Source organism: Polypterus senegalus, chromosome 8 (genome assembly GCF_016835505.1).
Source record: "Polypterus senegalus isolate Bchr_013 chromosome 8, ASM1683550v1, whole genome shotgun sequence".
Lineage (NCBI taxonomy): Eukaryota > Metazoa > Chordata > Cladistia > Polypteriformes > Polypteridae > Polypterus > Polypterus senegalus.
Window position 1 is genome coordinate 134,780,644 of NC_053161.1, and position 23,450 is coordinate 134,804,093.

The window sequence follows — 23,450 nt, forward strand, 5'->3', positions numbered from 1 at the left end:
CCGCTCCGATGATGTGCTTGTGGCACAGACGCACAGGTACTTTCGTGCCACTCGCGACATTTGGGGAAAACGCCCGGCAGCATTTTTCCACCAGATAAGTGGGTCCTCGTCTCCTTGAGTAACTGGCTCCAAACAGTAGGCTGTTATTTCAGCTCCGACTCGGTCCTCTACGGTGCCGACGGACCTGCCATTGCATCAGATTTTTTTTCAGCATACTCCCCAAAGTCATCTTTTTCGTGAGGGTGCAGGTTGCTCCTCTCCCTCTTCCACTCTGATGGCCACTGGACCTGCTGCCTCTAAGCTCACGATCTCAGCCTGTAATTCAGCCTTGGTCTCAGCCAATGCGTTGTCATCCGTCTCATATCCTCCACGGTAACGAGGATCGAGGAAAGTGCATTTTTGCAATATTTTGCGTACTGAATTGGATTCATACTTGGCCTGGAAAGCTTTGTTAGAATTCCAGTTTTGATTGACTTTGTTAGCTGGGGGTCATTTTCTGACGCAGCCAACACATTGTCCCTGCAGAGCTGTAGTATGGGGAGGATACAGGAACTGGTCACATAATTTTCTCCTGACAAAATATCAGTGAAGTCACCGATTGGTTTCAGTGCTTCGTGAACAGCTTTCAAGACGTCCATGTCCTGCCAGGTCAGGGACAGGCTGCTCCTTCTGTCATCAGAAAGGACGTGTCTGATCGCTTGGGCCTGCTCGAGGATTCGCTCCACCATTGCCAGTTTGGAGCCCCAGCGAGTTGCGCAGTCCTGCCGACGGATGGATGGATGAATTAATTAATGAATGATGAATAAATGATTAAATAAAGTATCTATCTATCTATCTAAATGAATGAATAGGCCTAAATAAACAAATGAATGAATAAATAGGCATAAATAAACGAATGAATGAATAAATAGGCATAAACAAACGAAATTCGTTTATTTAGGCCAATTCATTCGTTAATAAACGAATGAATGAATAAATAGGCCTAAATAAATGAATGAATGCATAAATAAATATGTCCATTAACGTATATTATTCCACTTGGTGAAATTTGCATGCACATTTATTTCAGGCTAAATAAGTCCCTTATGCGCATCAAGCCTGCATTTACTTGATAAAAAAATACAGGAAAAAAATTACAATTTAAAAAATGGTTTTCCATTTTAATATAGCCTACTTTTCAATATAATTTATGTGATGCAAAGCATATCTATCTAGAGAGAGAGCTCTCTCCTCTCTCTCTCTCTCTCTCTCTCTGTCCCAAGTCCACTTGCTTCTTGTGGAGTTCATGCTTACGTTGCCAGCTGTGTGAAAAGGCCCCGACAATATTACGACATAGTCCGAGGGCGCGCTCGGTTTTTTGCCTCTGGTCATGCAATCCATTTGTGACAGCCAAGTTTAGATTGTGACCGAAGCAGCATAGCCACGGCCAATGCAGGGACCTGATTGCGGCATGAATGTTAGCAGCATTGTCAGTGGTTATGGCTAAAAGTTTTTTCTCGTCAAGTTGCCATTCCTGAAGTGCAGCTCTGAGCGCAGCAGCAAGATTGTCTGCTGTATGACTCTCAGGAAAATACGTAGTTTGGAGGCATTTGGATTCAAGTTTCCAGTCAGGTGTAATAGTATGGACAGTCAGAGTCATATATGGTGTCATGTTAACTGACGATCACATGTCAGTTGTTAAGGAATAACTGTGTGACGCTGACAGCAGCACTTGAACATTGTCTCTAACTTTACTATATAAATGTGGGACGGCTGTTTGTGAGAAATATTTCCGTCCAGGCAGCTCGTACTGGGCATCTAGGACCTTTACCATGTCCGTAAAGGACTTTTTTTCCACTGTGTGAAAAGAGACCATTTCCTTCGCCAAGTATTTTGTCACTGCATCAGTACAGGTTTTCCAACGGACACTGTCCCTTTTGTACTTTGTTGCTTTCCCGAAGGCCCCCATTATCGTCGGCTGCGTACTGGCGGTGGATCTAAATGTTGTTGGTCCTGCATCGGGAGGCGTTGAAACTGTTGCACTGAGTGATCCCGGGTCCATCCTCGCAGCAGTGAGTGGATGGTGGTTTCGTATATGCGACCTTAGGTTCGATGTATTTCCATCTCTCGCAGTCACCTTTTTGTTGCACAATTTGCAAATTGCCTCGTCCGTATATACCGCCTCTCCCTTCTCGTTCGGCCGAAACCCGAAATACTGCTAAACTGCAGAAGTTGTATTCTTTTTCGAGACCAGGTCACTTGGTGCGCGACTCGCCATCTTTCCCCACCTCTCTCTTTCTCCTCCACGCTGTCACGTGATGACAACCACGCATCGCATACGCATTTTTAGGCATTAAATAAATTATATTTAATATTTAATCCTTGTCTCCTATATAAGTGCATTGTTTTTATGACGGTATAACGGTATTGAAACTGACACCGTTGCTATTTTTAGATCCCGCGGGATACCATATTACCGTTTTACCGCCCAAGCCTACTTTGTAGCATTAAATATATTTGATTTTGATATTAACAAATGGAGTAGCTCATTTCATCAACAGTGAAAGAAAGACAGATAGCCACTTAATTGCAAATTTACGTTGATTTTTACGTCCCACAACTGTTTGCTTGTAAGCAAGGCGCATGCAAAGTTTTCATTGTGGCTGAACTGCACAAAACCTGATAGAAAATGGATGGAAGATTAAAAGCACAACCATGGACATGTTTGAAATAATCAGAGAAAGAATGCAATGGCTCTGTTCCTTTCTAGGGTCCGTGTAGAAGAAATTATTAAAAAGTAATTTATCATGCCATCATTTTGTCTCCTTTTCCAACATTGACACAAGTTGAAAGATTAAAACTCACATCTGTCACATCACTGCACTCACAAAGAATGCACAAAGCTATTTATGAACTAATTCAGCAACTGGGATAAAAGAGGTAATAACAGAAGCCTATGAGAGTTTTTTGGCTTTATTTGTCTCCCATCCGGGAGACAAAGCATTTCTAGACAGGACTTCTGTCATTCTTTAGACAGGGAAATGCAGTGCTGTTATCACTAGAGAGAGAGAGACATTTTTATATGTAGTTCTTATTCACATTTCCACATACTACTTTGCCATCTGAATTAATTCACTTGCAATCACGCACGAGTCCAGTACCAATTATTAATTCAATAATACCAAATACTGAAAAAAGCTAGAACCATTAGGTTTTCAGAACACTAGTATTGACTGGTACCAAATGTATCAGTTATTTTAATATCTCTATATGGTCAAATGGCCAGTGTCAGTTTTGAAACAGATACCAGTTTTTCTGTAGAACAGCCAACACTACAGTCAGCATTAAGAACCAAATACCAATAATCAAACATGATCGTTTTCCATTCTTGAAGAAAAAAAAAATAGATAATTCTGTTCTTCTATCAGATAATCAGGGCTGTGGAGTCGTTAGATAAATGCTCCGACTGCTCAGTTTCTAAATCTTCCGACTCCTCTGTATGTATATACTATGCTCATGTATTTTCTACATCCATTGAAGGAAAGGAAGGCAACATACATGTCATTTAACCACAGAACTACTGGCTAGGAAGCCAACACTCTACTATAATGCCAGATTAAAGACAAACACAATGAAAACAAGGTTTTGTGTTTTTTTTTTTTTTTAAACAAGTGTCTGGATAGTAATAGCAGGCATAAAAATCAGGAACAGGAAATGTATTGGTTCAAAAATACAAACCACATTCTTTGGTAGTTTTAACTTTTAAAACAAAAAAAAAAAAAAAAAGCTTAACTATATGAACTAAAAACAATATCTGGAAAACCTATATTAAACTTGGAATACAGTTATAGTTAAAGGAAATCATGAATCATGTTTGAATCCCATAGTCAGGTTTAAAGTTTAAGTTTATTCCCTTCACTTATACAAGTGTCTCTAGTCCTGCAAAAAACATTTACCTAATTATCAGCGAGAGTTAAGGCCCCCAAATACGCAGCGATCCGTGGCCGATTTTGCCACCGACCGATGTGCGTGTACAATCGCAGAAATTGATTGGCGGCCGCAGATTGATGGTGTCCACATGTATGGGCAGATCCAGCTTGCCGAAAATCTCGACCACCGCCCCCATCCAAAGTAATGTGATGCCTCTGTCTGCTGCAGTGGCTGTCTCCTCTGTCAGCCAGCCGGAAGTTTAGTGCATTGTGTCACTCACCGGCCAGCTGATCAGCAGAATGAGCCTCTGCTGGAGACAGGTAGGGAGATCTGTGTTCTTGGCTCCTTCGGCCCCCTTCACTAGCGCATAGCAAAGGGGAGCCGACAGAGCTGAGAACACACCAGATGATTTTTCAGGTGTTTGACGCGTGATGACTCGTTGAACGGGCGAAAAATCGGCAGTGCATCTGTAAATGTATGGGGGGCTTTAGGCTAGGTTCACAGTTCCCTGTAACAGTGGAACACGACACAATGGAAAGCAGTGCTGCACCTTACCTGTGCATTACATCCCATATAGTGACGCATACAGTCAATTAAAAGCATGCTTCATGGTTACTTGACATGTTCGTTTTGTGGTAACATTATGCACTGCATGCATTGGGCTTTATTCTTACAGCAGAGAAGTAGTTCATTATGACTGTTTGTGAATTGGGACATTTCAACTTACTTTTTTAATTCCCATTTAAATTTAGTAGGAGTCGGAGTCGGTTAACTTTTTGCCGACTCCGACTCCAGGTACCCAAAATTGTCTCCGACTCCGACTCCTCGACTCCGACTCCACAGCCCTGCAGATAATTGCGAAGAATGTCAGGCCATCTGCGAGTAAAGCAAGATCATATTACATAGCAATGTTCCACATTACACACAAGGACGAAATGGGCTTTGAAAGGGTCTGTTCAAAAGTCCAACCACTCACTAAAACAGTGAAAGAAGAAGTATGCTAGGAGCACTGCAAAAAGCAATGATCTAAATTCATTTTTGAGTTATATTTACCTGTACTGCTGCTGAAGAATTCACAAACAATGTACTTCTCAGGGTCATTTTCCATAGGCAACTGCTACATGTACTGAATAAATACATTTTATTTACTGTTATTGAATATTGTTTTTGTTTGAAAATAACACTCTCAAACCAGCTGAAACCAATTCAGGTCAGACAGGGGCCAACAGCAACTGGAACAAAGCAGAAATCAACCCTTTAACAGAGCACCTGTCTAAAAAGGTGACCACTCATGCACATACCCAAACAGGGGCACTTCAGATTCACTAAACAACACTACCAGTAAGGCTCCAGACATGAGTGAGGAAAACCTGGGTAACTGGACAAAACCCGATAAAAACAAAATCCAGGCTCGGTATTCAAACCAACAATGCTTTTAGAAACCTGCAACACAGAAAAATCACGCACATTCCAATCTCAGGTTAATGTATGAACAACCGAGTGGCTAGAAGACAAGCTACTCTGTCTTAGGCAAACACTGATTCAGTAGTGCAAATACAGGTATAAAAATGAGGAACAGGGGGAAAGCAAAAGGGGGAAATAAAGTGACAGACACAGGTCACACATTCTAAACAAATTCTGCTGCCCTGAAAGTCATAGAAAAATATCAGGAGCAGAATTTAAAACAGGAAAAATAAAAATTGTTTAAAGTGTTTGATCAGAATTATTGGTGGTAAATGATGATTTTAAAATGGCATTTGGGAATTAGGAATCAAAATATTTTCTCCTGAAGTACATGGCAATATCAGGACAGTTGTGTCAAGTTTGCATGCCAAATTTATTCACTTATAGTTTCAAAGCTGGGATCAACAATTCTTTTCATTGTCCAGTGAATACAACTAAGTGAACTTCAGAGGCAACTTTTTTTTTTTATTTTCAAATTTAAAAAAACAGTAATGAAAGAGGTGGTTAAAGATTTTAATTGTTTTGTTTTACCAAGGAATTCAGGGTTTCAAGTAGAATAAAAAGATGTGTTAACCGTCCACATGTGCACATAACTGAAAGAAATTTGTTTTCATGTGAAATATATACATTTTCTTCTTGTATTTGATTTTAACTGGGGTTAAACAGTTAAAGATCATTTATATAAAAAAAAAAAAAAAACAATCTGATCAGCAAGCGCGTGAAATCCAGTAAATAGATATAAAAATTAAACCAGTGGTCTCAAACTCCAGTCCTGGAGTGCGTAGGTTTTTATTCTAACCCTTTTCTTAATTGGTGACCTGTTTTTGCTGCTAACTAACTTTTTTTGAATTCACTTTCATAGACTTGAATTTCTTCATTTTTTTTCCCTTAAATGACACCCAAAAAATGCGAAATAAGTGAGCCAACAAAACACCAACCGAGTCAGGGCTTCAAAACTCCCAACAAATTTCACTCCAACCAGTTGCTTAATTAGGTGCCAATTCTTGTTGTTAATTAAACCCGACACTCATTCTGAAAAGGCATAAATTTCTGAAATTTTTGATTTTCTATTTTCTAAGAGCACTGTTAAAATGTGTTGGGGAGCTGATCAGATAAAGATAAAGGTCTTAGGAATGCTTATTTTCAAATATTGTATGACGGACAGTTTTGCAGGTCCTGTTTTGGTTCATTTTATATCTCATTGATTGGCTGCTATTTAAGGAAAAAGAAACAATTAAGGGGTCCGAGTCTTCAAAAGGAAGTTAATTAGAATTTAATATAAGTTAATTAGCAGCAAAAACAGGTCACTAATTAAGAAAAGGGGTAGAATGAAAACCTGCAGCCCTCCAGGACCGAAGTTTGAGACCATGAATTAAACTATACAAGACTTTCAAGTAATAAACCAAAACTTCGTCAGGCATTATTCAAACCCAATAAGGAGGGTTGCGGGGAAGCTGGGACTTTTCCCAGAAACCACAGGGAGCAAAAGTAGGAACAATCCCTGGAGTGGGTGCCAATCTATCACAGGGTGCGTGCACACACTGGCCAATTTAGCATCATCAATACACCTAATTAGTAGGTCTTTGAACTATGGGAGGAAACCAAAGACGGGATATTTTTTCCGCATACATTATTCAGTAAATATTTAAACCTACAAATGCATTAACAATGATGGACATGTTAAACAAAACATGAAAATCAACACTATAAAATTCTGCAAACCTCTGGAGTATAATTTTAAAACTTCATTGGCGCATCACAGTTTTCTAATATGTGTTAAAATGGGCCACAAATAGAAATTGCTAGAAAGGAGGAAAAAAGTATCAAATAGCAGCAAAAAGCAAAGCTGATAAATATCTAATTTGTCACAGAATAAAAAAAAAATTACTAAATAGCAAAAAAACCATGATTAATTATGAATGTAGTATCTAGTAAATAGAGCAATGATTATAAAATTAAAAAACGCAGATAACAGTAACTTAAACAATTATGTATAATCCAGGAGTAGAAAAGTATTAAAGAATTATTCATTGTGCCTTCAGATACAAAAATTAACTCTGAAAGTGATATACAAAATTGCAATTTGGAAATACAAAATTACACTTCAGAAGAGAAATGTGGTATGAAAACACTAGAAATGTTGCAGATATTCCTATAATTCCCTATTAAAATTCTAAAGAAAACCAAATTAGAATAAAAACATAAAAACCAGATGTGTGTAAACATACTGCACTCCCCAAATAAGAAAAATGGGGGAATACTGGGGGATGAAAGGAAGCACAAGTTTATTGGATGGATACAGAAATGGACCAGAACCAGTGTGTCAAGGGGACATTCCATAATGCTGCAACATTTGTGCCAGCACCTACAGCAGAACAAGATGCCACCACTGGGGTAATAAAAAGAGGAAACAAAACAGAAATAAGCATATGAGCAAGATCCCAACAAAGTACACCAAGTCTACATATTTAAATATTCTATCATAAGTGCTGTTACACAGCATGATGTTTCAACTGAAATTCTAATAACCTTGTTAAAAGAGCTCTTCATTGTTTACTCCAAATATTTGGGTGTTAGATCTCAGAACATTAAGTAGCATATGTGATTGGGTAAAGCCATTTAAAAAGTAAAGGTAAATTGGGAGGCTCAGTATCAGACCAATAAATAAAGGGGCCTTTAATAGCCACACAAAGAAAATGTTGACACCAAAAATGCAAACTGAAATTCCAGAATGTTACCATGACTTTTCACTGAAGGGTTCCACATTAAGTCATATCATACTAACTCCATACATAACAAATAACATGAATTTTTGTAGTCCCAAACTAAATGCCAGTTTGTCAAACTTTTACACCCATATTGACATTTTTTTATGCAATCAATGGCAACCTAAGTAAAAACATTTAAATCTCAGAAAACTGAATAAAAACTACAGAGAGATGTGACACAAAATAAAAAACCCTGACATCATATTAAGTCACTAATTATAAAAATTTGTTGTAAATTTACTTAACAAAATGTTAAAAATTGTCAATCATGCAACAACTCATGTACCACAGACTTTTGGAGCTTGATCTTGGTCTTTTTTACCAGCTTATGTAGGAACAGATAGCTTATGTAGGAACAGATACAACCCTTGAATTGGGGAATGGTGTGACTGACATTGGGCTTTGAGTCCATCTCATGTTTGGCACAAACACAGAAGAGTCGCTGACATGCAATATACCCGACAACACTGCCACGTACCCCGCTGACAGGAAACATCACTGTCGCAGGATGTGCCACATAATGAACAAGACAAGAAGAGCAAACAGGTTATACAACTGAACATGACTAATGAACTACAAGTTACAGCCCATAGCCGCCATAATGTAAAGCTTTGACACGAGACGCAGGCACCCACATACCACTGACAGGAAAGGCCAATGGTGTGTAACATACAACTGACACATCAACTACAGCTAAGCAATCATTTGGCAAATCTGAAATGAAAGCATCCTCGGCAATTGAACACCATTACAATTATCTCAGCTTAGAGACTGGGTGTGCCATCTTTTGTAAGAGATCTATGTACCATTTGCTCCAAAGTGTGTTCACACCGCATATCCGACAGAAAAAGAAACAGGCCAACATGTGCAGATGGCAACCTGTGTAATACACGTCGGCTGAAACCTCATGATTCACATGCATAGACCAAGGAACCAGGGGGACCACCCAAGCCCTGGCCATTTTTAGTCATAGTATTGTGCCAGTGATTCCAGCAAAGCTGACCCTAAAACAAAAACTTAGAATTTAAGATTTTAAAAAGAACCACTAAGCTATTTCACTTCATGACCAATCACATTTATGCAAATGATCCAGGAAGAAAGATATCTATAGCTCACCACATACTTATTTCATCAGTAGCTTCATGGCAATGCCTACAATTTGTACTATAATTCCTCATCAGGCACTATGCCGGACAGTTTGATTAGCGCCCAAAGGCTTCAAACATAGCAAATTCTGCGTCAACCCCCCTGAACACTTTGGAATAATTTCTTTGATTACAACAACTTATATCCCACAATATGTCTTTGTCTGAATGTGGTCCAAAAGTGATTATGCAAAAATAAATAAATAAATAAATAAACACACCCCACACAAGTAGCTAAATGAAATGTAGCATTTTAGAAATTGCAAGATTTAAAAGATCACATTCTAAACCTAAACATTTCTAATCAACAGCTAAAAACATTTCTTAGTGAAAAAAGTAGCTGAATCAGACAGTGAAGAACAGATTGAAGTAGAAAAAAAAAAAACACAAACCTGTTCAATCAGATAAAAAAATCTTGTAAAGCTGCATTGGTTGCACCCTTAGCTTTTAAACAATAAGAGCACAAGAGATATTAGTTCTGGTCTAAAGGCCTTTGTGACCTCACCTGGCATATAGTCAAAGGTTATTTTATTTGAACCAACAGGTAATCATTAATGGAAAATTTCCAGTACAATAGCATACAAGAACTTAATCTATGTACTAAGTGAGGGAGTACAGTAGCTCCAATTTTTCATCACAAACGACTTCTTAAGCAGAAATTAGTTTGTGATTTAAGTAAATCGTTTAACTTTTTCCTGCACTCTCTCCATGGATATTTAAAAAAAGACCTTACACATTACACCCACACCCAGCTTACAATGAATAAGAGAAAAAAAAAAAGGTTTAAAAACAGATTATACTGGATATTGTTCATAAGAATGTATGAAATTCTGCTTTATTTTCAGAGGGTATGCAAGACATAGCCTCTTAGACAAAACAGGGTAAACTGAACTTGGTTCTTTTTAAACATCTTGCCTGAAGAAGGGGCCTGAGTTGCCTTGAAAGCTTGCATATTGTAATCTTTTTAGTTGGCCAATAAAAGGTGTCATTTTGCTTGGCTTTTCTTTTTAAACAGTAAAAGTGACCTTGGTCTGTTCTTCATTTACACATGGAAGAAAAACCACTCTCTTACATAACCATACTAAACCCACCAACTATCAGAAAACTAGTAAAAGAGGAGTTAAACTAGGAGTTCAGCAAGAGAAAAGAGCCTACCTCTGGGGGAAAACAATACCTACAAAATCAGTCTAAAGTTACCATGATCCTCAATTTGAGAGGCCAAAACACGTGATGACAAGACTGCCTAGCTATGATACACTTAGATTTTTTTCCATATAAAATTTAGATAGAGATACTTTATTAATCCCCAAGGGAAAAATTCACATACTCCAGCAGCAGCATACTGATAAAAAACAATATTAAAGAGTGACAAAAATGCAGGTATAACAGTTTAGCAGCTTGTCCCTGAGGAGCAGAGCTTGGATGGTGTTGAAGGTGCTAGAGAAGTCCAGAAACATAATTCTTACTGTACCATTGCCTCTGTCCAAGTGGGAGAGGGATCAGTGTAGCATATAGATGATGGCATCCTCTGCTCCCACCTTCTCCTGACATGCAAACTGCAGAGGGTCGAGGGCGTGACAGATGGATATACTTTGTATAAAGGGTAGGTCAGGTGAACCCCAGACAACTTCAACAGTAAAAGTTGTTGGTTTTTTTTTGTTTTTTTTTTTAATTATCAACACCATTAGACTAGACAATAGGCAAGCTTACAAATTATGATATCATTCAAAATGTTTGTATTAATATTTCAAAATGTGACAATAATCTGCTTCAAGTAGCAGAGAGGGATAACCAGTAATAAACAGCTCATTTCCAATTACTTTTTTTTATTAAATATCTGGAAAAACTAAGATTTACTGTATTCACCTGTCCTCACAGCAATAGTACAGTGCAGTGGTTTGTACATTTCTTCTACATTACTAGAACTAAAGCCATGCCAACGGGAACAGTCTTGCTAAAAGGTGGCAAGAAATCAATAACTGGGAAGTGCAGCGTTTGTCCAACAGACAAACTGCATTTTGCATTAATTCATATTCTAGACGACTTTACATTTTTTTATCCCTTATTACTGTTATGTGTATAAGAGGTTGTACTGTTTAAGTGATTTTCGTCTAAATTCTTTTAAACACTTCACGTCAAAATATTTGACTAAAAAAAATATCTGCAATAAAAAACAATGCAGTGCGAATAGCGCAGTATATTAACAAATGGTACGTCGGAAAGATTACCTCACTGTTCATGGTCAGTAACCATATAGATCCATGACTGCAACCACAACTCGATGGCAGAGTTAAGATGTATTGTGGTCGCTCGGCCACCAGCAGGTGTGTGGAATACCTGCGACACTAGTCGCACTGCAGCAGGCACTTGCAGATAATGAAAGGAAACATTTAAATAGTACATGCGAAGGATTGAGATGGCGGCGGGAATGCCTTACTGGACAAAAAAAGTGAGTTCTGCTTTACACCATCAGAAATAATACCGAGCACTGACATACGGGGTTTAGTTGTCATTTGTGCTTTCGTATGAGACTAAAGGGGGTGGATTGAATGGGTTTATCAGCGGCGCTGTAACCGAGAAGCGACTTGGGCTTTACATCATACCAGTTTACTGCTCCTTCGTGCAAAAGCAGCGACAAAGGCGATTCCAAAAATTACATTACTCTGTTACATTACATAACTGTTTTTAGTTAAATGATGCGACTTCCACGGGGTACAATTTTACACCGACTGGCAGTGTTTTGACAACCGATAACAAAAGCGATTTAGTCGCTTTTACTTCAGGCGTCGGGATTATCTGTCAACCAAATACGACATCGCGAAAAGGAGGGGTCGTAGGGGAGGGGGGTTGTGAGCTGCCTTTGAAAAGCGTCTACGACAACAACCAAAAAAGCTCGCATTCATTCAACTCCGAAGTAGAAGCACATGATGAAATTCGGTTTAAAAGCTTTGCCGTCAAACTAGGAAACCAATAACTTAATCGCTAAAAATACACTGACCGCTGCTGAAAAACATCAGCGTGTGCAAAAGGCTACTATCCCTATAAGAACTTATTCTGCAACCTGCACCGACTACACGGCCAACAATTCCGTATGTTCCCGTCCAGTGTCGGAATGAAAAGGTGGCACTCAGCAGTACTAAACAGTTTTTGCTAGATTCAAGGTCATAACGTATATGTACCTTATACAGCCAGTCAGACACATTAGACGAATGTTACACTGCATTTAAAAATATTAAGGCCAGTCTTGAAACACTCAAGGTTAAAACGGGAAATTTCGCGATTTACCAGTTTAGTGCAACACCAAGCACGTTCGGTTTTACATGAGGACCAGCCTACCGGTAAACCATAAAAGCTTCCAGTTCCTGGAGACCCTGAGTGACCTACTTCACCTGACAGAGCTCCAGATGTTAATTCTGGAACAATCCTGCTAGGAGGTTAGGATTTGTACCTAGCTTTAAGTGAATACAAGGTATATTTCAGAGGTCCACTAGCCCAAAAAAAGGGGTAAGTGAGAAGCCAATAAGGTAAGAAACACATTAACCTGAAAAACTTAAATCAGTTTTAGAATATCTATAAAGAACTTGGAGTTGTATATTAAAGACGTTTTGAACTTTAAGCCATGATGTTCGTTCTAAGCTACTACTCTACCTAAACGGTATGCAGGCGATCTACCTCTCTTGCCAAAATTATTAATAAAGTTTTAACAGCAGCATGGTGTGTCAAAATCGTTTTGGGGTATGAGTTGTTAACCGTCAGGCCTACCGGCCAATGATGATGGCTATCCCTTCATCCCCACTGCCCCTAAGCAAAGCCACTTATCCAACTACAGAAATCAGTTAACTGCGTAATAAATACACGTCACTTTGGACAGCGAGTTGAGGTTCTCCCTAAAACGAAAGCCGTCTACTAACCACAGGGAACATGTGATAAAGAACAAGCCTGTCTGCTTTTAATATCATTCGTTACATTTCTTATTGATTGGTACCTCTACCAACATAAACCTGCAAGGTTAAGGTATTTTTTTGTTTGATGGCAAATACGCTGTTCAATAAAATTACCATGTTCAAAATGAAAACCTTATAACAGCTTGAAATCGTTGTTAGCGGATGACTCGACTCTTGCATATACAACTCATTGGTAACATGAAATAGAAAAAATGCATATAAAGATGCATTACTAAGACGGGAAAAACGTAAAAGTTTACGTTCTTCTGGATGATTGTGAATGAGGTGCATGACAGCAACCAATTAGGAACAGGTACTTGTGCATAGGTTTTGCTTACCAGCCACGGCCTGCAAAACCTTTAGGAAAAGCAGGGTGTTCGTTCTTGTAATTATGGTCGGTCAACAATGGTATTAAAAAGAACCTAAAAGAGTATATTTTAATCTAAGAGTCAAGCCATTTATAAATATGTATGCAAATGTACTAAACTGAAATACGACCAACCTCGATGAGCGGTTTACCCACTTGCACCTCGGCTGAAACTGAAAACGTTAAAAGAAAAAAAAACTCAAACGACAGAGGAACATCTGGGTCTGAATGATATGCCGCTAAAATAAGAAAGTAATACAGGACATTCTGGAGCATGTCGATAAAAATCTGACCAGCGGAATTCGACAGTGAGCTTCCAGTTATTTTTATCTTTTCTTCTGCTGCACGCCCCCTGTTCATCTTGAATGAATGGGAACACATCCTCATGCTTTCTCGTCACGTTATCCAACAAGGCCAATGTATATCCAGAACACTACAACAGCAGCAAGGATTATTAGAATAAAAAAAGGGATAAGGGCGGCGGTGATGGATATACTCACTATAGTCGAAATCCGATGAAGTAATGATGCGCCGGTGATCCTAATCTGCAAGAGAGCGTGCGAGGCGAGCATGCACTTTTTATTTCGTCTCTCCTTTTTGTCCTTATCACTTTGGGTCGCGCCCCGGTTTTGAGTAGCTGCCTTTGTCCGGGCGCTTTTTCTTCCTCCTCTCAACGATTTTAAGTGACTGTTGTAGGTTATGTTGTTGAAACCGTTGGATTTACTGGGCTTTTGCTGCTGTTTCTCTTGAGAGTGTTGCTTCCTTGCACCTTGGAGAAGTGAAGCTGTTATCTCGCCTAGTCCCTCTTGTCAAAGCAGCCTCGTGCCTACCCGCCAGAGGTCCACGAGCCCGCCCAGATTGCAAACGCGTGTAGGGCAAACAGAATTAAAATATATGCATAAAAAAGTCAGAGCCGCTTTCCAAATATCCACCAACTTCCCAGAACGCCGCACATAAGCACTTCTAGTCTTGATGGCTCCCTCCAACACCGCTCGCGCACACACACGCGCATACACACAAACACACCGTGTGCTCACCACTAAGCGAACAATCCCCCTTGTCATTAATTATTCGACAAAGACACTCCCCTTCGTATTTAACCCACGGAACCCTGCATTACAAGGGGAAAAACCAAGTTTTCAGGCGGCGCTAGGATACAAAGCCGTCCACCAAAAATAACACGGGGCTCGTGCCACGACACGAAAATCTTCCACACCGTTCACATGCAAAACACTGGGACGAGAGAGAAGGACATTAATAAACTGCTCATTTAAATATATATAAAATAAAACCCTGCCTCTTGTAATTATACGCTTACGTTTGCTTGCTCCCCTCCCACCATCCCTAAAAAAAAAATCCCCGACCAAAACGTCGCGAGAAGGTGGAGTTTGCTGCGTGAAGGGGGTGTGGCTACGTCATCCATCGATACCCGGATGGAGATCCTCTTCAGCCTCTAACTTTGATGCGGTCAGTTATTTTTTTATGGAATCCTGTTGAGGTCAAAATCTGCTAAGAAGTTTATGATTTAAACGGAGTTCAATAGCCAGAGCATTGCTAACGCAAACAAATTTTAATTTCTACATTTCTTTTTTTAACTATACAGACCCCGCCCAACGCCGGGAACAAGTCTTTCCTGGTGGCTAATTAGATCTTGCGTCATTATTTCCATGACGTGGCTGGAGTTTGTTAATTCGAAGTGTCTCTTCGGCTTACCTCGCCCATGCCGATTGGACTCGATTTATATTGTGCATTCAGCTCCATTCGACCTTGAGAACTATACTGTAGTTTGTAGTGTGACCAGTTGTAGTGCAGTTTTCCCTGGAATTAGACGTTTACTGTATGTGTGTGTCTGCAGAAAAGTCTACCTATATACAAACAGTTATGTAGCTGAATGTAGCGTATCTGGAATCTTTAAGTCTCGGAGCATTACTTGAAACGAAATAATTGGGGGAAATAAAAAGTATGTTAGACTGAATGGCCTGCTCTTATTTTGTAATGTTACGTATATAAGTTTTATTAACTCTGGATCTTTTGCCCAAATGCAACCTGTTTACTTTTCAGCAATAAATGCACTTGTCCTGCCGTTGCCGTGACCTTAGATCAGGGTTTCCCAAGTTCAGTGCTGGGGTTCCATTGTTGCAGCGGGTTTTCATTCCAGCCAGTTTCAAAAGTAAATGGTTCAGTCTTACTTTTAAATTATCTTATTTGATTAATTTCTTTTTCTTCTCTTGTTTTGCATCCCGAAATGTTTTAAAGTTTTCTTTTTTGCCACATTTTAAAATTTCAACTTTCTTTTACCATATTTTTAAGTCATATTTTCCCGTTGCTTTTACTTTTTTAATTGTATCTAAAAGTTTATCATTACTGGTGAGCATTTTACTAGAGGGAAACCGCTACTTTAGTTTCATATGTGAGTTAATTAATAAGAAAAGGCTTAAATGGACAGAACTTAAAGAACAAAATCTTATTAGCAAGAAAAAGAATTGTTAAGGGTTCACACAAATGCTTGCTACATTTAAAAAAAAAAATGTAATTTAGGATTGGCAAAAAAGGCAGAGACTAGGAAATTACATCTTTTTAATAATTTTTTAAAATAATTTTTTTAATGTCTTTTGCACCATTGTCAGCACTGCTTATTAACTGCCAGTATGTGAATACAATTTAGAGAGCAAACTCCATAGAAATAAAGTAATTTGAAATAAAAATGGTTATATAAAATTAAGTGTTTAAAACTAACAAAACACATTTATAATATTTATATTGCACCTTTCCCATGCTCAAAGCATTTTCTGAATTTCTTTTAAATATAAATATCGTTCTAGAACACTTTTCTGAGAGCAGAATAAGAAAAGGAAAAAAAAAAACTTATTAGATTGGTGAGATATAAAAGTGACCAAGTAATTTGTGTGATTATTTTGCCAAAAAACAGTGACAAGTGTGGATTGGGCAGGGGAACTCTGGACAACAAGATTGCATTACTTAGATGGACATTGATAGGTGAGTCTATAAGATGTCTCCTGTGTGAGAATCAATCTGTAAAATTTAAAAGGTATATTTAATAATGTAAAGCTCTATTAAGAGGTCAACAATGTGGCACAGTGATTAGCAATCACAGTTCCATTGTTCCAGTTTCAGCTCACAGATTTGGTCAGAGTTTTGTAAAGTTGTTCTCCATGTCTATATGAATTTAATTTGGTTACTTTGTTTTCCTGCCACATCACAAACACTTAATGTTAGGTTAAGTCTATCTGTCTATCCACTTTCTGTACCTGCTTATTCACTTCATTGTCACAAGTACGGATGTTGTCTCTGTGCAAGATAGGAACCTACCCTGGATGGGACTTCTGTCCTTCCATTAAAAAAAAAAACTGACACATCCAAGCTCACTTCAAGAGGGCCAGTTTAGAATTTCCAACTAGGCTAAAATGCACATATCTGGGATGTGCGAGAGAAACTATTTGGATTTATTGTATTTCATATTTTTCCTGGTATGAGTGGTTCTGGGTCTGTGCATAAGTGGGCTATTTCATGGAGAGACAACCCTTCGAGGGTTAGTTTTTACCTTGTGTTGAACATTTCTAGAGCACCCTGTAACTTCAAGTCACAATTCATTAGACTATGTGAGATAAAATACAGGTAATAATTAATTACATGTGAGTATTGGAATAGGAATAGAAGATATATCAAATTCAGTTTTTGATTCAATTGTTTGTTGTTTGGATAGATACTGCAGGGTTCTGTCCATTTTCCAGCTGAGACATATGTGTGTGATCTTAAGAAGATACAATCTGTCAGTTAAAGAAAGCAGTTGCATCCTTAGGACTTTTTTTTAGGGTGAGATTAATCTCTGTAGAGTCACCAAAGCCTCAGTGCCAGTGAGAAAAGAACTGGGATTTCAATGAGCTTTGGGTCAAATTGAAACCTTTAAAAAGACAGTTATGTAAATCAGTGGGTTTGCAGGAAAACAGGCAGGCATGAGTTACTAATGTCATTACTAATTATCAATGAGTAAAAGATACTTAAAGTTTAATGAGAAAAATTGCATTTGTAATTTTGCTATTTAAGGAAGCAGAATCTTTATTTTTGCTTTGTATCCTTTTGATCAAGTTTCTGATGTTGCTGTTCATATTGCTTTTCCTGACTGTCAAGCCAAAATGAGTGACTTTAAGTCTTCTTCATTCCCTTCACTTTCTCTGTGTTTCAACAGTCTTTGAACCAAACATTGGTGTACATATGTAAAATATAAATATGCTACTGTATGTTACCTTATTTTTAACATTGTTTGTGTTTTGTTGTTTGACATTTTGCATTTTAGTTTAACTTTCTGTAATATTCTGTTTGTACAATATTTTTGTGCATATTCCTGTATACTGTAGTATGCCGGGTTCATTGGTGGAAGTGCAGTAAACAAGAATAAAATGGAGTTAACTGAGTTGCTATATTTGTTGTGGTATCTGTGAATGGATTGCAATAAGGGTGATATTTCTATAGGTCAGGTAAAAAGTTTAGGTGAGATGACAAGAAACACTTTTCCACTGAATCTACAGAGATGTTTGCATAGTGAGCTCCCATCTTAGTTTACACAGTGATCTCACTGACTTAAATACAAACATTTCTGTTAGAAGCACTTATTTTCAAGGTAAGAACTAACTCTTTGATGGACTAACTTTCCTTCCAGGTTTGGTTCCTGCCTTTCAACAGTTTCTGCTGAAATAGGCACCATGTGTTCCTGTTCATGCCAAAGTGTAATCGATTATAGAAAATGGGTGGATGGTAACTCTGCCTCTAAAACATGTGCTTTTCTACATCTTTTTATGCCCTTTGCCTCAATCCCATTTATTTATTCAAGGCTGTTTCCTATCATGATAGGCCCGTTGATCCTGCAGCTCTAAGTAGGATAAGAAGTGCACAATATGGATGGATAGCTGAAATATGTTTATTGGTCTTTGAAGAAGAAGAAGACAGAATTTGGATGTCTTCAGATTTTCAACAACAAGAGCGTTTTCATCTGGAGAAAATTCTTTTCTGTTGATGAAAAGGATGATAATGGATACAGAGTGAGTGTGGGTGTGTGCATCATTGCACCCTGTGATTATTTTGCATCCTATTCTGGAATAATGTCTGCCTTGTACTACACACTGCCCGGGTAAAGAAAATGAATGAGTTAATAAGGGTACATCCAGCCTTTTATCCAAATCAAACTATTACAAGGTTGTGCAGTGGTGTTCCAGAGTTGTTTGCTATGTCACCTGCAAAGTATCACTCAGAGCAGTGCTCCCACTCTCTCTAGCACCATTCGAGCAAGCATGTATCTCAATAATCAAAGCTGCCATTTCTACTGCTGCAAAAAAACACCTGAATCTATGTGAATCTACATATTGATAACAGTCTGAATATCAAGAAGAAAATGGAAGTAACACAATAATGAATGACAGAAGTCGAAGCAGTTTCTTTCTTGATTATTTTGCAATATAAATGTATGTTTGGTGTTCTTGTTCTTATAGTGTTCTTACTATTATTGGGGTAGTAGTAAAGCTTGGTGTGGAGAGTTTTTAATAAAATCAGTGTCTGTACTTGATTTGTGAAGTTTGTGTTCTCCCTGTGTTCCTATTGTTCTTATTTCACAATCTGATGAAATGCTGACAGTCTCTTTGATGTCCTAAGACTTTATCTACCCATTCAATTTTTAACATACTTGATGCAGACTGAATTTTGTAACATCTATGAAGTCCAGTTTTTTAACTGACACTGAGAACCACATTTGCACATTAATGGCATTTGCAGTGAGAATATGATTTTTTTTTTCAAACCTACTAGGAAGCAGATTTTTTTTTTTATCTCACTCCCTTTGTGATAGGACTGAATGGTGTCTTCAACTTGCACCTCAAAGAAGGAGTTAACAATAATAGATGAAAAGTTGATGATAATAAAAATCGGAAAACTTTCAGGGAAATGATGTGTTTAATTGGAATTTATGGGAGCAAGGCTAGTCCACTGTTAAAAAAATACATTGTTTTGCTGTTGGCGTGGATCGAAAGGGCCAAAAATCATCATGTTTGCAGTGGCAAAAGAAAGTTAAAACATAATATGATAACATAAGGCATTTTACAAGTGAGAGTAAACCATTCAGTCAATCAAACTTGTTGGGTCAGCTAATAGCTACATTGTCCCAGTGTCTCACCCAGAAGTTTTTTAAAAGTCATCTGTGCTTCAATTAAAGGACACAGTAATTTATTCCACTGTGTTATGAAATTTTTTGTTTTTGCTTTGATATTGAGATTACTTCCCCTTAATTTCCACTGGTGACTTCAAGCACGTGTTTCACCATATAGGAAAAAAAAATCTGCCGAATCATCTAAGCTAAATTCTTGCCTTCAGATATTTTGCAGACCTAGACTTTTTCCACATATTGCCTTCTTTGATCTAGGCTAAAGGAAAAAAGTCATTTTAATAGCCAAACACCTGATTAGCCTCTTGAGTTGATGGAGTTCTTCATTGTTTTGAATGTTTACAACTATTTTTTCTGTCTTCTGGATATGAGGACCAGAGTTTTCTGCCCAGTAAGGATTGCTGGCACCTGGACTGCCACTCATGAAAAGTAAACTCAATTTTTTTTGCATGTATCACTCAACACTTCTCTGCATTAATCTGCATTTTCCATGTGTTCTCTCAGTTTTGAAGTTTTCTTGATTCTTTTTTACTGTCTCTGTAATATTTACTAGTCTTTTAAGTTTTCATGACCCTTGAAAGTTTAATAATATCAAAATCAATGTCATTCATATAAATTGAAGAGAGTAAAGGTTTAAAGTCAGGTGTCTGTCTACTAATGACCTTGTTCCAGGTGGCACATTCTCCTCTTACCTGCTCTATTTATCTCCTGTTCATTAACTGGTTTGCACTTCCTTCAGTGTTATCCTCATTCTTTACATAAACAGTTGTGTCAGGCTACTTCAGTGAACTTAAAGTAATTTGTATTGACTATCATTCATTTGCTCATTTAATGAATGCTTCATTATGTTACCTGTGTAAATATGGGAAGCCAATATAGCTCACATACAGCTATGAACAATTAGACAGAAAATCAGATCCAAAAATGAAAAATGTGAGCCTGGATTTTTCAAATGTGTCTCTGCACCCATCCAGGGTGAGCTCCTTTATTTCCTTCTTGTGCAGCAGGATTCTGCCTCAACAGGACCCTTTGCTTGATATTAATATGCAGTAATTAAAAAATTCAAACCCACTTAATTAAATTCAGAGTTGTGAGTAGCAAGAGACTATCCTTGCAGCATCTTGAATAAGGTGGGAACCACATCTGTGTAGGTCAGAAGTTCACCCTGGGGCTCACACTGACTGGGCCAATTTAAAATTTCTAAAATTTACCTTTACATTTTTGGTGATGCAGGTGAACAGCAAAACAAAACACACTAACATGGAGAGAATGTTCAAACTCCACACAAACAATAGGCAAAGGACCTAAATCAATCTGTGACATAATAGGCTATGTTTGCTGAATTTGTATAGACAGGTAGATAGATAGTATATACTGTATATATGTTTTTTTTTTTATAAATTATCATTATAAAGTACTTTTTATATCAAAAAAACACTCTTGCGTTTGAATTATATCAAAACATAATTCTTTATAAAGACTAAGGCTTCAGGCTCAGTGCAGTGCTCTGGAAAAGAAGAAGTTTTCTGCAAGTTTTACTTCTCTAAAATACTCCATTTATTATCCTATGGTATACAGCGCCCCATGAGGTTCTGCTAAGTCGACTTGTAGCATAGGTCCTACTAAATTCAAAAAAGGATTTAAATTCTTGATCCTGCCTCTGCTGTTATCCACAGAATAACTGCCCTCATTAAAGTTGGAACTGATGAGGTTTGACGTGGATAGAAATAATGTCTATGACAGCTGATCTGAAGTTTGAGTTGAAATAATGACACCACAACATATGTAGAGTGAAGAGCATGGCTGTCTTCTGTGTTTTGCATAAGAATGTAATTGATTGGTTTTAATGGTCTTCTCAACTTTATCAGTGCCTTTCTCCTGTTTCACTTTCTTCTTTGCTTTCAGCAGACAATTCAGGGAGATAAGTGCATCTTCCAACACAGAAGCCTATTGCAGCTAGCATGTGATGAGATAATTCTATCTGTATTTATTGGTTAAATATTTGTGATGCAATTGTCTTGTACATCAGTTGTTTGAACCCATTTTTTCCATTATAGGGATGAGGGGCTGTACAGTCTATCGCATGGCATCATAAGAGTGTAATTGCAAAATTGTGTTCTTACAGATTGCAAGGCATTTCAGGAGTGATAAAACACCCCATGTGCACATTAATTTGAAAAGTGGAAAGAAGCAATGGGACTGAAAAAGATCAAAGGTTAAAAAGGAGAGTATTTAATTTAAAAAGAACCTTTCTGTCTTATTGTGCGTCTTCCCTTTATTCTTATCTTCAGATTCCCCCAATTTTACCTCCCATTTATATTTATTTCTCTCTCTCTTTTTTGGTCCCCTTTATACCTCTGTCCAGTGAGCTTTTGCTAAACTCACCTCCCTACCCATTTTTACCCTAGACATAATGTGGCCTTTAAACGTCACCTGAAGTCCACCTCTGGGTTCAGGGTGCCTGTTAGAAAGATAAAAAGATGCTTGTCTCTTGGGCACCTTGCATTGGCCCAGGCACTTCCAGGTTCTAAGTTAAATGGTCAGGTCTCCATGACAAATTCAGGGCTGCTGCCTCTGTCTTTATGGTGCCAGGCTCAAGGGAGTTCATTTTGCCTGCCGCCTGCCTGGAATGGTTTCATTGGTCTAGTGCCAGCCTTCTATGGCCTCTCTCTATCTCTCTCATTCTCTCTTTCTGTCTCTCATGGAGGGCCAGTGACCTTTGATCTCTGCAGGATCATCTGTTCCCTGACATCAGCAAAGATTCACAAGTTTGTGACTAAGCTACATTGCTGTATACTATATCTAGATGGAATTCCACAGGATTCAATACATCCACTGATGCCCTCAAAAGTGTTACTTTCAGGGGTTATTTAACCCTTTATGGCACCTGCAGGCAAAGGAGCCCAGTGTAGTCCTCCAGCATTCTCTTTGTTTTATGTCTCTCTTAATTACATTGAGAAGAAAATCTTGCAGACTTTTAAGAAGCAATAACTAATCCAGGAATAAAATACAGATTATTGTATCTGAGAGCAACACTGCATGCAGTATCACCATCGCATTTGATACCATTGATCACAATATTCTTATAAATCACTTTAGTCATTTGGTGGGCCTCTCCGGCAATGTCTTAAATTGGTTTAAGCATCACTTAACAGGTAGAAAAGCCTTTGTTATTTGTTGTAATTATACTTCAAAGACACGTGATATTCTATATGGTGTTCCACAAGGCTCTATCGTGGGTCCAGTGCACTTTTCGATTTGCATGCTTCACTTATGTCAGATTATCACAAGGCATAACGTGAGCTATCACAGCTATGCTGATGACACACAACTGTATTTATCAATAGCACCTGATGACCCCGACTCTCTTGGTTCACTGACCCAATGTCTTACTTGTGTTTCTGAATGGATGAGTGATAATTTTCTCACACTAAAAAAGGAGAAAACAGAAATCTTAGTGGTAGGCAAAATGGATATAATGAGGGTATACAAAATAAACTTGACTCATAAGGCTTAAAAGTCAAGACAGAGGTAAAGAATTTAGGCTTAATTATTGACCAAAATTTTAAATCATATATTAATCAGATTAACAGGACAACATTTTTTCAATTAAGAAATATAGCAAAAGATAGATCCCATATAACTTTGCAAGATGCTAAAAATTAGTTCACATTTTTATTTTTA

The 23,450-nt window shown here is 38.0% G+C and overlaps 1 protein-coding gene and 1 long non-coding RNA gene across 7 annotated transcripts in view; one reads left to right on the forward strand and one right to left on the reverse strand.

Moving 5' to 3' along the window:
- Positions 1 to 14,820, reverse strand: part of atp2b1a (ATPase plasma membrane Ca2+ transporting 1a) — a 225,119-nt gene extending 210,299 nt beyond the window's left edge. For all 3 annotated transcript variants that reach the window (XM_039761795.1, XM_039761793.1, XM_039761796.1), the window contains exon 1: positions 14,098 to 14,820. The gene's annotated coding sequence lies outside the window, so the exon portion shown is untranslated. The remainder of the gene's footprint in view (positions 1 to 14,097) is intronic.
- LOC120534303 lies at positions 11,528 to 22,892 on the forward strand. Of its 4 annotated transcripts, none has more exons than XR_005634720.1 (4): positions 14,943 to 15,064; positions 16,527 to 16,594; positions 18,467 to 20,195; positions 21,892 to 22,892. It is a non-coding gene; the product is annotated as an uncharacterized LOC120534303 (long non-coding RNA). The 4 variants fall into 4 exon arrangements; XR_005634723.1 differs by having other exon boundaries at positions 14,987 to 15,064; positions 18,467 to 18,654; XR_005634722.1 differs by lacking the exons at positions 14,943 to 15,064; positions 16,527 to 16,594 and adding an exon at positions 11,528 to 11,735.
- Positions 22,893 to 23,450: the final 558 nt, after the last annotated feature.